The following is a 17038-nucleotide window of genomic DNA, read 5'->3' on the forward strand; positions in this document are numbered from 1 at the left end:
TGGTCGCCTCTTTGATAGTTTACACTGTGTGATTGTTACTCGTGTGAACGAGCACAGATTTGCCGGTGATTTTTAGGCATTTGTCAAGGATTTCTCAAAACTGTCAGTGAGTCAAAATGAGGGCTAAAATCATGCCAATCACAACTTGGCATTTGTGATTTGGCGGCCTAAGCAATTCCAGGTATGGGGCCATAGCATTGAAAATCAAAATATTGTCTTTCTCTATAGATATTTTCTTTCTCTGTAGATTAGTTTTTTTGTAAATGAACTGCATGTTAAAAGGTATTTAAATAAACATATATAAAAAGTATATTTTCTATATTTTAATCATCTTCTTAATGTAAAATTAAATGCACTAATTTCACAAATAAAAAGAAGTTCACAAACTATGTACAGTTAATTGGCCATTCATGATATTCGATTTTAATATATAAAAAAACAGTTAAATTTAAAACACAGTTAATCAAACTGATCTCATCATCATTTATCCTATGAACTGAATAATTGCTGTTTGTGAATTGCCGACTGTTACTGCTCACTAGGAAATGTTATTTTATTTGAACAGGCCCTCTCTTAGCAAGCTCACAGCCTCATCATCTATTGGGTGTTTCGGCCAGAAAGCAGGATCGCTGAGTTACCTCGTACCAAAGCGTTTTACTGTTTGTCATTATTTCTACATTTTCCCTCCAAATTCTCAGAACTCTCACTCTTGCACACTCTATCTACCTTTACTTCAGATCTACTCTGATCGCTGACAGACTGTGCATGTGCAGAGGCATGTGCAGTACAGAAGGAACGGTCCACTATTCATGTGCACCCCTAATTTTGAAAAGAAGTAATAATGTTAAGAACCTTTACGGTTATAGAACAATTTTACAACATATGTATAAAAAAGCTATATGATTAATATTGACTTCTTGGCATTGGTTGAGGCCCCAAAATTCCCCTGGGCCCTTAGTGGCTGCCTACATTGCTTATTGGTTAAGTTCGGCCTTGTTTACAAGGCAAAGTCAGACAATAAATATATTGTAGAAAAATACAAAAAATAACAATAAATACAGTTTTACTTTAACTGCAGTTTATTTTTCAACATCAACAGTTAGAAAAGAGATCAAGCTCTTTCAATTTTATTGTAAAGCATACACAAACCCTCGTAAACCATGAGCTTTGGTCAGTCACAGAACTGCTCGTTACTAGATTTTGTTTTACAGTGTATTTTTACACAATTGATTGTGTTGAAAATATTGTTTTATTTTGCACAAAAAAAAAACACATCAAAGTTTTGATTATTATATTAAGGAACTTGAGAAATTTGTATTTCACAGCTAATAAGCCAATAAGCCAATGAAACAGACTACTATTGTATTTACACCAAAATAATTTAATGCTTTCCTTGTGTTATGCGCACCAAATCCGACACAGGCATGTTTTTGATTATTCAATTTCTATGCATTATCAATAGTGATCAAACTTTCATGAATACCAACTTTCTTCAAATGTAAATGCCATTATTTATTTCTGCACATTTGATACTGGTTTGAAATGGCATGAGGGAATTTCATGGAAGATGTTTTTTTTTCTGATGAATAGATTTGTAGTTACCACAATTAAATGATTGAAATAAAACCTACATATGAGCATACCAGAGAATTAAAACACAGAAATGTAGATTGAAATTGTTAAATTAAATTGTTTTGCAATAATGTGTGATTCTGCATCACAAGGCAAACTTTGGGAAAGTCAAGCAAGGCAAGGCAAGGCAAGTTTATTTGTATAGCACATTTCATACACAATGGTAACTCAAAGTGATTTACATATACAGAAATTAAAGAGACAAGTATAAGAAAATAAAAAACGAAGAATAAAATAATTAAAAACAGATTAAAATGTGTTAAAACAGGTTTTAAAATAATGAAAACAAAAGAAAGATATGGAAGTGCGATCTGTTGGACATAGCACTGCTCATTTGGTAAAGGAACCACTGAACACATGTGTTGTCAGTCTTGATTTGAATGTGACTAATGTTGGAGCACATCTTACCCTTTCTGGAAGCTGATTCCAGCAGTGGGGGTGAAGAAGCTAAAGGTGGATTCACCCTGCTTTGGCTGAACTCTTGGAATATCTAGTTTATCTGATCCTAAATATAAGAAATCTGTTTTATATTCGATGAGCAATACTGTATCTATATTGTATTGAGGTCCTAGGCCATTTATTGATATATAGACAAGTAATAATACTTTAAAAGACAGGTGTGATGTTCTCTGATTTTCTGGTTCTGGTCAGAATCCTGGCAGCAGCATTGTGGATGAGCTGCAACTGTCTGACTGTCTTTTTGGAAAGGCTAGTAAGGAGACTGTTGCAGTAATCCACTCTGCTGCTGATAAAAGCATGAACAAGTTTCTTTAAGTCTTCACTGGAAACAAAGCATCTAATTTTTGCAATGTTTTTGAGATGATAGTATGTGGATTTACTTACTGCTTTGGTATGACTACTGAAACTCATATCTGACTCCAGAATAACACCAAGATTTTTAAACAGAAGGGATAGACACAAGTCTGCATGCCTATTGTAGACAGGACTATGTCTGTATATTTGGAGAGTTATTTTGAAATGTGTACCTCCAATAAAATGCAACACTTTAAAGGAGATGAAAGTGTCTTTGGTGTGGTAAAGTCAGATTTTATTCCAGTTATTATGTTGGAGTCAATGGGAAAAAAAATCTATAAACCTATTGAGAATTAGTGTTAACATTGCAATACACAATATAGACTTAATAACACAAATGGTGAGTTTTTCTATTCATTTCAAAAGTCCAGTCAGTTCTGGTCTCAATGACTTACCTTAGCAGAATTGGAGGCTTGAATAAATGCAGAAATACAACTATTATATGCTGTGAATTGAAGGCCTCCTCCTGAAATCAGGCACTGTATCTGAGAAGAGCCTGGGTGGCTGGACTGACGTTTTGGTTAATTAAAGATAGAGTAATTAAAGACAGTTCTTACAGCAGCTTTTAGGAGCTTGATAAGAGGCTAATCCTCTGAAGTAGGGCTGAGATCGAACTGGTCCCTGGTGAGGCTGTTCTCTGTGCTCAGCTGGAAGTATGGTCTCTTCTCCAAAAGAGCAGGATTTAGAGAAATGGCACTGAGGCAGTCTTTAACAACCTGGCATAATATAAAAGGAGGGTGGCTGTATTTTTAAAGGTTTACTCCGAATTGGTTTTTGTGCTTGTTTACAAACAATTGTGACCCTGGACCACAAAACCAGTGTTAAGTGTCATGGGAGTATTTTTAGCAATAACAAAAATAAACTGTATGGATCAAAGTTATTGGTTTTTCCATTTATGCCAAAAATCTTTTGAATAATAAGTAAAGATCATGTTTCTTGAGGATTTTTTTGTAAATGTATAACTGTAAATATCAAAAAAGTATATTATTTAATAACGTGTATCGCTAAAATGTTCACTTGGACTAATTTAAAGGTGTCAGTATGTTGTTCATGCTATCCATTCTATGCTAACAAAGAACAAACTATAAATCACTGGAAAGTGCATTTATTCAGTGTATACTTTATATAACTTATAAGACTTCTAAGGTTTTGTAGTCTGGGCACACTTTTTACACATACTTTTTCTGTTTGTTCTTGGTAAAACTATACCAAGTGGAGCAAAGTGGTTGTCTTATTTATTTTGGTTTGTTTACATTGATAAAATGTCTGATTAGTTTAATGCAAGAGTAAAGCGTGGTGGTGTTTTTGCTTTCTTTTCCCTGAAATAATATGAGACCTAGTATGTTGGTCAAAGCATTTCAAGTATCATATTGCATATAGAGTATCACATTATTTAGCATGCTATCACATATCATATTTTTCCTTCAATATTGCAAATCCTTACACATTACAAGGGTTGCTTGTGCTGAAGTGAAAGGTGCTAAAAATACTCATCAGAGATTTTAGTCCATAAGATGAGAATATTATGCAATTGCTGTAGATCTGTCTGTCTCCAGTTTCACTACATCCTGCAACAAAGAAAGTGTGCAAAGAAATGACCTAAATACATAATCATCAGCCTGAACCACTGATGGAAGTCAGGGTTTACAGTATACATGCTTTCATGTTGTTTCTGTCAAATGACCTAACCATCTGAATGGCAAAGCAGAAATTGAGGCTCATCAGACTCAGGATCCTTTTTTTTGCATTCCTGTGCAGCTTATAGCCTGACAGGCGTGTCACTTGTGTGCTCTTCTGCTGCTGTAACCCAGCTGCTTCACAAGGTTTGATGTGCATTAAGAGATGCTCTTCTGAAGACCTTAGTTGTAAGGAGTGGTTACTCTCTATTAGTTCGAAGTTAGTACTCTGGCCAATGTCTGTAAGCATGGAATAGTCTATTTTATATCTATACTCCCTATAAACCTAGATCGAAAATGCCAGCAAAGCCGCAGGTACTAAAATCCTCAGATCAGCCCTTTTGGCACCAACTACCATGACATGAACTTTAGCAGATCTTTTTGACCATGTCTAGATTCATAAAGTTTCTGCCAATGTCAATTTCAATTTATTTTGATACTTTCTTGCTGAATAAAATGATTATATATATAAAAAAACACACTAATGAGCTCTTCTGCTGCTGTAACTCATCTGCTTCAAGGTTTGATGTGGATTATTAGATGCTCTTCTGAAGACCTTGGTTGTAACGAGTGGTTACTCTCTATTAGCTTGAACTACTCTGGCCTATATCTGTAAGCATGAACTAGTCTATTTTATATCTATACTGCCAATAAACCCAGGTGGAAAATCCCAGCAAAGCGGCAGTTTCTGAAATCCTCCAATCAGCTCTTTTGGCACCAAGTACCATGACATGAACTCTTGCAGATCTTCTTGACCATGTGTAGATTCATAAAGTTTCTGCCAATGTCAATTTTGATACGCCCTTGCTGAATAAAATGAATATATTAAAAAGAAAACACTAATGAGCTCTTCTGCTGCTGTAACTCACCTGCTTCAAGGTTTGATGTGCATTAAGAGATGCTCTTCTTAAGACCTTAGTTGTAAGGAGTGGTTACTCTCTATAAGCTCAAACTACTCTAGCCTATGTTTGTTACCATGAACTAGTCTATTTTAAATCCTAGCAAAGCCACAGTTACTGAAATCCTCAGAATAGCCCTTTTGGCACCAACTACCATGACATGAACTTCAGCAGATCTTTTTGACCATGTCTAGATTCATAAAGTTTTTGCCAAAGTCAATTTCAATTTAATTTGATATGCCCTTGCTGAATAAAATGATTAATTTATATAAAAAAAAAAGAAAAAAAAAACACTTCCGAATAGATAAACAGAAACTACTGGTGCCCAAATGTTAAGTTTGAGAATTTGAAAAGCTTGATCGGAAACTTAAAAATTATATCAAAAAATATTTTGATTAAAGCCATAACAAGAACATGCAACTTAATTGGAAAACTATGTGAATGTAAGTGTCATAACAAGCAGCATTTTGTACCTCCAACACATGGGAGTCTGAGCCCATATGTCTGACTTTGACTGATCTATAATTCAGCAGTGGCAGATGTCTCTGTTAATCATTCATACATGTATGCTATGTGCCAGTCATTGCCATCATTATAGATTTCAGTCATCTACCAGGAGGGGCTCTCATCTGCCAGTGATACAAATGTTGCCTATGCTTTCTTTAAATATATTCTGAACCAATCACAATCTTTGTTTGACTCTTAAAAGCTTTGGCTTCCATCAGAACCTTTTAGTGAACAGTTCTTATAATAAGAAGACAAGATTTTATAGATGGTACTAAAAGGCCTACTAAAATTCAGTACTAATACTGCCTGAAAACGCTTAGTGGTTAGCACTGTCTCCTCACAATAAGAAGGTTGCTGGTTCAAGTCCCAACTAGGCCAGTCGGCATTTCTGTGTGCAGTCTGCATGTTTTCCCGTGTTCGTGTGGGTTTCTTCCAGGTGCTCTGCACAGTCCAAATTGAATTAACTTAATTGTCTGTTGTATATGTGTATGTAAATGAGTGAGTATGGGTGTTTCCCAATACTGGATTGCGGCTGGAAGGGCATCAGCTATGTAAAATGTATGCTTTAATAGTTGGTTGTTCATTCTGCTGTGGTGACCTCTGAAATAGAGACTAAGCTAAAGGAAAATGAATGAATGAATGAATGAATGAGTGATCTGTATCCCCTTTTCCCCTAAATCTTCTTTAATTTTGTTTTGAAAATGTAAAGTTAAGTTAGGGGCTAGGGGCAGGCATGGGCAAAAATACATTGATATGTATTTTTAAATAAAATACCAAATACGGCGATTTTAAGTGTATCAAAATAAATACAGCAGCCACAAATGTATCAACATGAAATACTATATTTTTGTACTATCCACAATACTATTAAAAGGAAATTTCCCAAAACCTCCATCAATAGCCTTATTGGACCAATCCCTTCACCATTAAACTTACTTGGTAAACTATATTTGATAACATTTTCTCTGCCATTTCGTTCACTTATAGGGGAAGTTGTGGCCTAATGGTTAGTGAGCTGGACTTTTAATCAAATGGTAACTTGTGTTTCTCTTTGAGTTTAGCATAAAGTTTGCACAAATTTCATACAGAAAGTGCTGTCTTCAAGATGACATCCTATGGTTTAAATAGATTAATGCAGATACTGAATCAGAACATGGTACTATATGCTGATTATGTTTCCATCCATTGTCTGGCCAGTACAGTTCTCATAATCTCTGTTCAATGATTATTCAACCTATGAACAATCTAAGATTTAAAAGGGTGACAGGCTGTCAGAATATGAAGTGTGTTAACATTTTTTGTTCTCTTCTATACTCAATGTAAAAGCTTGATTTCTGAAAACTTCTAAAAATTCCACAACATAAAATATGATATCTAAAAGTGACAAAAATATCTAATTTTGCAAGTAAACGCTTTGTATATGTATATTTATGGTCTTAGCGTTGCTCAGTAGCTATTTCCAATGGTTGTAGACATGCTCCTGAATATACCCTCAGCCTTTGTCTGTTACTTTTTTTAAGTATAATTTCTATCCATACTCCAAGCATTGACCTCCTTCTTAAAAATGATTCATTCCAGAGGCCTCATTTTTATGTCACCATAAACTGTAGATTCATTGCAAATAATTTTACAGTATTTTGAAACATCGAAAATACAAGACATTACAGTATTTTGATTCAAAGTATTCATCCATTTCATCAACCTTATCAAATACAAATGACAAAATACTATTTAGTATTGGAAATACATGTATCATAAATAGGGGTGACACTGTGTCGCAGTGGGTAGCACTGGGCCAGTTAACACTTCTGTGTGGAGTTTGCATGTTCTCCCCATGTTCACTCCAGTTTCCCCCACAAGCCCAAAGACATGCGCTATAAGTGTATTGGGTAAGCTAAATTGGCCATAGGGTATGTGTGTGAATGAGAGTGTATGCTTGTCCGCTGAATAAAACGTGTGCTGGATAAGTTGCAAAACATAACTAACTAACTAACTAACTAACTAACTAACTAACTAACTAACTAACTAACTAAATAACTAAATAAATATTTTAAATAAAACAAACAAACAAACAAACAAATAAAAAAACAATAAATAAATACATACATACATAAAATAAGCCCAAATGCATTTAACTTCAGAAGAAATGTTAAAATGCTTCTAGAATGCCCATGCAATATAAGTTATAAATATCTTTAAAATCTAAAGATTAGTAATTAACACAAGCAATGAGTGCTGTTTATTTAACTATTACAAAAAAAACAGATTTTATACAACAGTTAAACAAACAAGAGGTTAATGTATCAAGTTACGTCTTTTTAAAACAGTCTTGATTCAACAATCTATTCATAATGACACTCATTTGATTCATTACTGAATGATTCAGATATTTTGAACGAATCGCTTTATATCTTCCTCAGTGAGGCTGTTATGTCAACTTAAACTTGTAACTGGTGGTCTTTGCTCTTTTTTTATTTTTTGTATAGCCCAAAGCAACACACGAATGGATGTTGATCACTAGTTTTAGGACAACGTTTAGGTTTTGAGCAAAAGGCTTTGATCCACTTCATAAGTTGACTACTGTATATGACAAAATGACATGATGGTAGTTATGATCATGTTGAGCAATAAATGGTGGTAGAAGACAGGCTGAACCTGTAATGAGTTGCATTAGAAGTGTGTATTCCAGTTGGTTGTGCACCTCCGTGTGCTTTTAAACTGCTGTACCTGAGGTTGCTGGAAATGACGGGGCATGAGACATTCCTCAGCATGCAGATAATGCCGCCGCTCTTGCCGCCAGTCTGCTCCGGCACCAGCTATAAAGCAGCAGCCGCAACACGACACCTCCGCTGCGAGAGGGATTTAATATAGTTTGCCACACACACGCACACACACAGAAACCAGAGATATAAGTATATGCTGCCAGCGTCTCGCAGTAAGGGGATCTGTGCATGCCATGCCTGTACATGTTCACCCTTAGCACGTTCACCTCAAACACACACATGTGTGAAGTTCACACACACACTAGGTCACGTATCATTTAAGACAAGAGATCATTGCTACAGCATGCACATTAGCATTAAAAACTAGCCCACTGTTATTTTCATTTATTTGTTTTCATTTATTTATTTTTCATTTATTTGATTTATTTAAAAACCCTACAACATAACTGCAGTAAACGGGTATATAGAAGTATAATTGCAGTAGAATTAAGTACAATTGCAAAATTGCAATACAATGAAGTTCAACAGCATTATAAGTTGCAGTAAACTGGAGTAAAAAGAAGTAAACATCGTCTTTACTGCACTTGTACTGCTGTAGTCCAATATGCCAATGCCAAGAACTGTACTGCACTTATGTTCCAAGAGGTTTGCTCTTCAGCATCTTCCAAAAATATTTTTTTCAGGGATGTTTTTTTTTTTTTTTTTTTGGGATTTAATTAATTTTCTAATTACAATTGTAAGAGTTTATTTGCAAAAATAAAAATAAAATAAAACAACTGCAGTGAACTAAATAGTACAACAGCAGTAACCTACAAGGATAACTGTGGCAAAATTCAATAAAACTGCAAAATTAATGTAGTATAATGAGGTATACACACAGTTCAACTACAATGCAATAAAGTTCAACCGCAGTAAAATGCAGTACATCTGAAGTAACATTAAATAAACTAAGAGAGACAATATAGTGATGTTATATAATTTATTACACATAGATAAATAAGTATTAAACATGCACTTTAGGTTTATTATGTCTTGCAGTATTGTTGATGTATTGCTGTAGTTACTTATACTTCTGAAAAGTGCAATACAATATATTGTGGTAGTCCTTCAGCAGTACAACTGAAGTACTGAAACCTTATTTGGAAACCCTTGTCCACTGTAGTAAACTACTAAAAGTACTAAGAACTGAAAGTAGTTGTTGTACTGTAGTTGTGTTGCAGTAGCAGTACTGCATTATAGTAGTTGTAGTACTTCATCACTTCAGTACTATTGCAGTAGTTGTACTGTAGTAGTACTTCGGTTGTATTGTAATACTGCAATATACTCAAATAACAGTTTTTTGGTGCTAACTAAAACTTCAGTATTCCTTTAAAAACTGCAGTATTCTCTATAAGAGAACTGCTGAACAGTTATGAAATGTTACAACTTTACATAATAATTTTCTATTTTACACATTTCAAAGTGTAATTCGTTTCCATTATGGCCATTACTCTAGTCTTCATTTTTTCAGAATTCTGCAGAAATCTTTTTTAGACTGTGATTTGGTTGTCAAACCATTTTAATTATTGTCAGTGCTGAAAACACTTGACGCTTAATATTTTTTTGGGGAAGCTTTGCATTTGTTCAGGCATTTTTGCAAAATAGCATGTCCAAAAGAACAGCATTTATTTACAATCTAAATATCTTTTATAGTATTTATTGTCTCTTTTGATCAGTTGAATATGTTCTTGCTGATTATTATTATTATTAATATTATTACAACAATTCAATTTCCTGAATAATAATGTATCAGATTAATATAATAAACCAAAAAACTGCTCGTAGGACCTAATGTTTTCACTTCCTCAGTCTAAAAAAATGGGTGTTGTTGTAGTGTCATTGTGTAAATCAAAAGCTTTTCCTTTAAATTAGCACAATGCTAAGTTTTTTTGCATGCTAATTTCATTCATTCATTCATTCATTCATTCATTCATTCATTTTCTTTTCGGCTTAGTCCTTTTATAAATCAGGCATTGCCACAGCGGAATGAACCGCCAACTTATCCAGCATGTGTTTTACGCAGTGAATGCCTTTTCAGCTACAACCCAACACTGGGAAACATCATACACTCTTGCATTTACACACATACACTGCGGCCAATTTAGCTTATTCAATTCACCTAGAGCGCATATCTTTGGGCTGTGGGGGGACTAGAGCACTCGGAGAAAACCCACACGAACATGGGGTCAGGGAGAACATGCAAACTCCTCACAGAAATGCCAAATGACCCAGCCAGGGCTCGAACCAGTGACGTTCTTGCTGTGTGGCGATTGTGCTACCCACTGTGCCATTGTAACGCCTTGCTCATAACAATTTGATTGAAAGTTTACAGTGAAATGTTAATTTCGTCTATGTATTTAAAATAATGTAGCTCCTTTACAAGACATCAATAAACATTTCCAAAAAAATAACTATAAAAGGCCTAAAATAGCTTAACCAAATAAATACATGCTTTATCTGTGTTGCATTATACCTACTTTACTTTAGAGTTGATTAATAAATGATTATAACTAAATCTATTTTAATAACCAGTGGTGTAAAATAACAAATTACAAATTCTCAAACTACTGTAATTGAATAGTACATTTACTCTATTAATTTACTTCAACCTATAGTCACTATTTTATTTTCTTCTTGTCTATGGGATTGCCTAAAGTAGAACAATTTCTGTCATTCCAAATCCTGTGATTCCTGTCTAATCAAATCACACATAGAAACTAAATTGCACCATACTGAATTACCTCAAGACATGGGTGCTATAAATTCAGTTAACCATTTGGATGCATGAAAATTGTCCAAGAAGACGTCCAAATCACACACAATAAACCAGAGACTTTTTTAGCTGGATGATGGATTGAAATGGCCTTAAACAATGGCTAAGTGCACTACAGAATGTTACGTTTTCAAACACATGCACGCACAAACTGCATAGAAACGCATTAGAATTTCACAATGTAATACTCACTAACAGCTCTTGAATACTTGAAAAACGTCTCCATTTTACTTATACTTTGAGTAATATTTACAACAGATGCTTTTACTCTACTTGCGCTACAATTTTGGGCAAGTAATGGTACTTTTCCTTGATTAAGATTTTTCAGTACTCTTTCCACCACTGTTAATAACGTGCCAAACAAATCTTTCAAAAATGCTGTTTTTTTTTTGTTGTTTCTATGTACGTATTATTTTTTTTCAGTATGGTCATGCTTAGACACTTAAAGCAAAGCTTAATTGTTCAGCAATTTATTGCGTTAATTTTGGCCATTTCCTCAATATGTGCATTTCTCTGACTCAACACAACATCTTTTAAGATCCCAAAGTGTGTAAACAAACACAATTACAGTCATTCTAATGAATATGTATTGCGAGAATGCATAAATCAGCGTGTCTCATCCTGTGCTGAAGGTCATGTGCGTGTGGAGCAGATCTGCAGTTCTGTCCCAGCCAGCGAGGAGGTTAACTGATCCGCTGAGGGGAGCAGAGCCGCTCCGCCACACCACACGATATTGACAGGTTAGAACCCGAGGGCTCCTGCAGGATATGAGCATCGCTGGAGGGGGGTTAATACCATGCACCAGTCCTGTCTCTCTTTCTCTCTCTCTCTCTCTCTCTCTCTCTCTCTCTCTCTCTCTCTCTCTCTCTCTCTCTCTCTCTCTCTCTCTCTCTCTGTGTTTGTGTGTGTGCGCACTCTGTATGTGTATAACTCTGAGGAAAAAGAGCCAAAGAAGAAGTGCAGAGGAAAGTAAGGCTTATGCGGTTAACTTGATGGCTGACACATTGTATTTTGGGTTATTGGATGTTAATGTGTCGGAGCAGAATGCATGGCAGAGAGTGCTGGTTCTACAGCTGGAGATCAGACGGAGCGCTGGAAGGCTGCAGGTTGGGTGAGGATGGGCGATGCGGAGCAGCTTGCAGCGTTTCTGCTTGTTGATGTTCAGACAGGGTTGACCTTTCCCTGACTCCCCCCACCAATCAATATCCCCAGCTTAAAATTTCATGGGTCCCTGTTCGGCTGTTTTCTGCCTTGTTTCTGGAGAAGGTGGAAAGCAAAAGAGCACCCTGTCTAGATTTATTTTCATTGCTGGTACTGATAATGGGGTAAAGATGAAAAAAAAATGAAAAAATTGTTGATGCTTGTTCTGCTGATGTGACTTGTAAAATAACAAAATGAACTTTTAAAAACAGTTACTTCTGGCACTAGAAATACATTTATGTCTGGGAATGAATATATATGTTTGTTTATCAGATAAATTGATAAAATATGGAAAGGTATAGTGTTACTGTTGGAATGTAAGATATACATTTTTTGTTTTATATATTTTATTAAATTTATTCAATATAAAAGGGATAGTTAGTGTTAGATTAATAAAAAGAGTCAATGTAGTTTTCTCACAAAACTGAAAATAGCCAAAATGTCAAACAACATATTGCCTAAGGAAAATATTTTTATAGGGCCAAAACAACATGCACATTAACTCTTAAAATGGTTTACCAGGCTGAACACAATTGGAGTAAAATTACATCTACTTGATTGTAGCTTATTATTATCCTGTCGACAGTCCATCGCCGGCAGCTAGCTCTCTGCTACTGTCACATGGTCGTACTCTAAAGCTAATCAGTACCTGGATGGGAGACCAAATGGGAAAACTAGTTGGCTGTGGGAAGTGGTGTTAGTGAGACCAGCAGAGGGTGCTCAACCTACGGTTTGTGTGGGTCTTAACGCCCCAGTATAGCAGATAGTCAGTGACAGGGACTCTATAATGCTTAGCGAGCGCTGTCTTTCGGATGAGACTTTAAACCGAGGTCCTAACTCTCTGTGGTTGTTAAAAATCTCAGGATGTTCTTCGAAAAAGAGTAGGGGTTTAACCCTAAATTTGCCCACTGGCCCCTGTCCATCATGGCCTCCTAACCATTCCCAAATCATATTTGGCTTCATCAATCATCTCCTCTCCACCAAACAGCTGGTATGTAATGTGCTGGTGCAATATGGCTGCTGTCGCATCATCCAGGTGGATGCTGCACACTGGTGGTGGATGAAGAGATTCCCCTCAATGTTTAAAGCTCTTTGAGTGTCCAGAAAAGCGCTATATAAATATAAGGAATTATTAATATTACTTCATAAAAGCTGTTAGTCATAACGACACATCTCGTTAATATACATCAATTTCAAAATGACTGAAATGGCTAATCAAAATCAAAAGAGGCAGAGCTTTACTCGTGTTATCATTAACCGTAACTCAGTGTGACACTCATAGGTGACACTTTGGCTTTTAAAGGAGAAATTTGTGTGGAGTGAGATAAACGTACATCCAAATGTTTAATTTTTTTTCATTTATTATATTAATGCGGAAAGTAAATCGTCAATATTAAACATAATAATCTGTGATGCGAACTACAGGCCTGTAGCCATCCTGCTGAAAGCTGTGCTTCTTTTTCTATAAAAAATAAAATATGAGGAAAAAAACACTTAATTTACTCCATGACATTTTAAGCACTTTTTTTTAGCTCGATTAGTTTGCCGGATAGTCATCATAACCCCACTTTTTGAAGTAGCCTACCAAATTTTTTTTCCTAAACATTAAGAATAAAGAAATACTTCAAATTTATTACATTATTAGAAATAAAAATTGTAGCCTATTTTCATTTATTAGGCAAATAGCAAAACTGGCCAGCACATTTAACTTTCCTTAGTCAGAATTTGCCCATTTGAATTATAATCAATAAAACCATAATAATGTAGAGCTGCACGTTTTTTTTTTAGTGTTTCTTGTAAAAAAGTACATTTAACAATTCATGGACAACAATAACAGCCTAATTAGTATTAAAATTAACTTTAATATGGGCCTCTTTTGGTGCGTCACATCATTTTGTCTTTCATGAATAAGGTCCGTGATTTAAAATTAAAGTTACTTGTAAAATGTTTTCTCTATTTAACAACAGTATAGTGAAAGATGACCTCCCTTGATGTCGGATTCTGCCTGGTCCTAAAGCCTTTGATGGGTTATTTTCACAATTTATTGATGGCATAGCAGTCAATATAAGACAAATGAGCTCATGTAAGGCAGGAGTTACCAAACTTTATAAATATGCAAACGTTGCTCATTCAACAATAGGCTTCAATAAACACAAGTATACTGACAACACAAAAAACTGCAACAGTCTAACAACCATATAATTTTTATAGTTGTTTATTATTTGTTTAATTTAATATTATCTATTGTTAGTTTAATTTTGGAGACTGCTAATCAAAGTCATTCTCAATGTTTAGTTGTGGCCTGTATTTATTTTTAATGTATTTGATTGCCATAAAGGTGTCAGAAAGTTTAACCTTGTGCTAAAAAATCAATCATTGCTGTTTTGTTCATCTAGCAATCTAATCTAACACCGATCCTATTAAAAACATATTTGAAAGGCTGACGACTTTTCATTTGCATATTGTTGTTTTTTACTATAAAAAATACTATTTTTATCTTCTGTGGGTTATGGTTTAAATTTCATTCATTCATTTTCTTTTCTGCTTAGTCCCTTTATTATTCAGGGGTCGTCACAGTGGAATGAACCGCCAACTTATCCAGCATATGTTTTACGCAATTTAGCGTTTTCAATTCAACTATAGGGCATGTCTTTAGACTGTAGGGGAAACCGGAGCACCAGGAGGAAACCCATGCAAACATGGGCAGAACATGCAAACTCCACACAGAACCAACTGACCCAGTCGGGGCTCGAACCAGCGACCTTCTCGCTGTAAGGCGATTGTGCTATACCCACTGCGCCACCGTGATGCCCTGGTTAAAATATTGTAATTCTGATGGTTTAGTCAAGTTTATTTGACTTTTTTTTTTTTAAATAACCAAGCGACTCCCTGTCATTGTCCCGCAACCCCCCAGAGTCCCGATTCCCACTTTGGGAACCACTGATGTATGGGAAAAATTCTGGACTTTGTTAGTGGGGTCTTTTAAGCCACTGGACCCTCCTCTGGCTACAGGCTTGCTTTATCTTGTATTCTTATCATTATTAAAATCATCATCAACAGTGTTATCACTTACTTTAAAAATAAAATCTAGCGGATATCTTGTCGTATTAGCAGCATGGCAGCATCTTTATAGCTTGATCAAAATGGTTGCCATGATGATGACAACATCACACGCGCCACACAAAAGGAATCAAGGGTCGTGCAGCCCACAGAGTGCTTGCTGAATAGCGATCTACAACAAATAAAACCAAAACAAAAAAAATATTGATCGTGGAAATGATGTGGATCTGTGGGAGGCTCATACAGTGCGAGAGTGGCCATTGACTCATTTCTGAGAGTGTGTATTCTTTGTTTTTTGTCCTTTACGATGTAGGTGTGGGTTGCAACCTGATTTTCCATGCACCGATGAAGATCTGCAGTGTTTGATAAAATGAGTGCTCGCTTCAGCATCAGGCCTCATTGAACCAGCAGACAAACTGACTCCTGCACGATCAAAGCACCATACATGAGGGCGTTAAAACATCGCCCCCAATGCAGGCAAGCCCTTCTGTGGTCGACTTGTGTTCTAAATCTACACTCCTGACATTTTCACTTTTACGCTCATTGCTCCTCCTCATTCTCACTTTCCTTACCCACAAGCCCTAGACATGGTTGTGTGTGTGTCGCTGTGTATGTTTTGTGTGTCTACATGCACCCACGGGCTGTAGGGTTTCCCTCCCGAGTGTGTGTAGGTGCAGTGCACATTTTGCAATCTTGAGGGTCACACTTTTCCATTGCTTATCTCTCGGGTAGCTCTTCGCACAGAAGCACAATTGCTCAATGACGACAAGTAAAGCTGCAACATAAACACGGCAAAATGCTCTTGCTTATGCATTCAGATACGAAGAGAAATTTTAAAAGTGGGTTTTTACATTGGCTAAAGAATAATTATAATAATAACAGTAATGATAATAATAATAATAATAACAACAACAACAACAACAACAACATTAACTTCAGTAAAAAAAGGGTAACTTTATTTTTATGGTCCATTTGAGTATTAGTAGACTATCTGCTTAACATCTCTTGATACTGCTCCTTCAACAGACATTTAACTGACATTTAACTGTTACAATTGTTTTAGTAACTGTAATGGAGGCAACTGAATCATATCTTAATGTTAAAACGGCTGTAGTAACATTATCTATCAGTATGTGGAACTTTTAGGGTTCTTAAAAGCTATGGGAATAAAAAATGTAAAACAGGAAATACCTTTGGATCATTGTTATTGTTTACATCCCACAAAAAGTCCATGTTATTATGTTTTGGGAATTCCAAGTAAATGATTTATTTTCGGCTTAGTTCTTTGATTAATCCAGGGTCACCACAGTGGAATGAACCGCCAACATGCTTTACACAGCCAATGCTCTTCCAGCTGCAACCCATCACTGGGAAACATCCATACACACCCATTCACACACATACACTTTGGACAATTTAGCTTACCCAATTCATCTGGCACCCGGAGGAAACCCACGTGAACACAGAAATGCCAACTGACCCAGCTGAGGTTCCAACCAGCGACCTTCTTGCTGTGAGGCGATCGTGCTACCCACTGCGCCCATTCCGCAGGTTCTTAAAAAGTCGTAAAAATTGTCTTTTATTTAAAATCTAAAATGTAAAAGTCTTCACTGAAATAATGTCTTGTGAGTCTTAAATAATTTTAAATTGGTCTGTTTTTGCTGTGCACATGTAAATTGTATATCCTATGCAACTAGGGTTTGCTTGTTTTAAAAC

At 35.7% G+C, this 17038-nt stretch overlaps 1 long non-coding RNA gene across 8 annotated transcripts in view; it reads left to right on the plus strand.

Annotated features, from left to right (window-relative positions):
* The window catches only part of LOC101883493 (uncharacterized), a 48568-nt gene that overhangs the window by 16014 nt on the left and 15516 nt on the right, over nt 1–17038 (plus strand). For 5 of the 8 annotated variants that reach the window (XR_012398488.1, XR_012398494.1, XR_012398493.1 and 2 more), the window contains 2 exons: nt 11695–11802; nt 15636–15799. This is a non-coding gene — a long non-coding RNA (uncharacterized lncRNA). Of the gene's footprint in view, nt 1–11694; nt 11803–15635; nt 15800–16603; nt 16874–17038 lie in introns of those variants that run through there. The other 3 variants (XR_012398495.1, XR_012398490.1, XR_012398491.1) reach the window with 3 other exon arrangements.

Source organism: Danio rerio, chromosome 23 (genome assembly GCF_049306965.1).
Source record: "Danio rerio strain Tuebingen ecotype United States chromosome 23, GRCz12tu, whole genome shotgun sequence".
Lineage (NCBI taxonomy): Eukaryota > Metazoa > Chordata > Actinopteri > Cypriniformes > Danionidae > Danio > Danio rerio.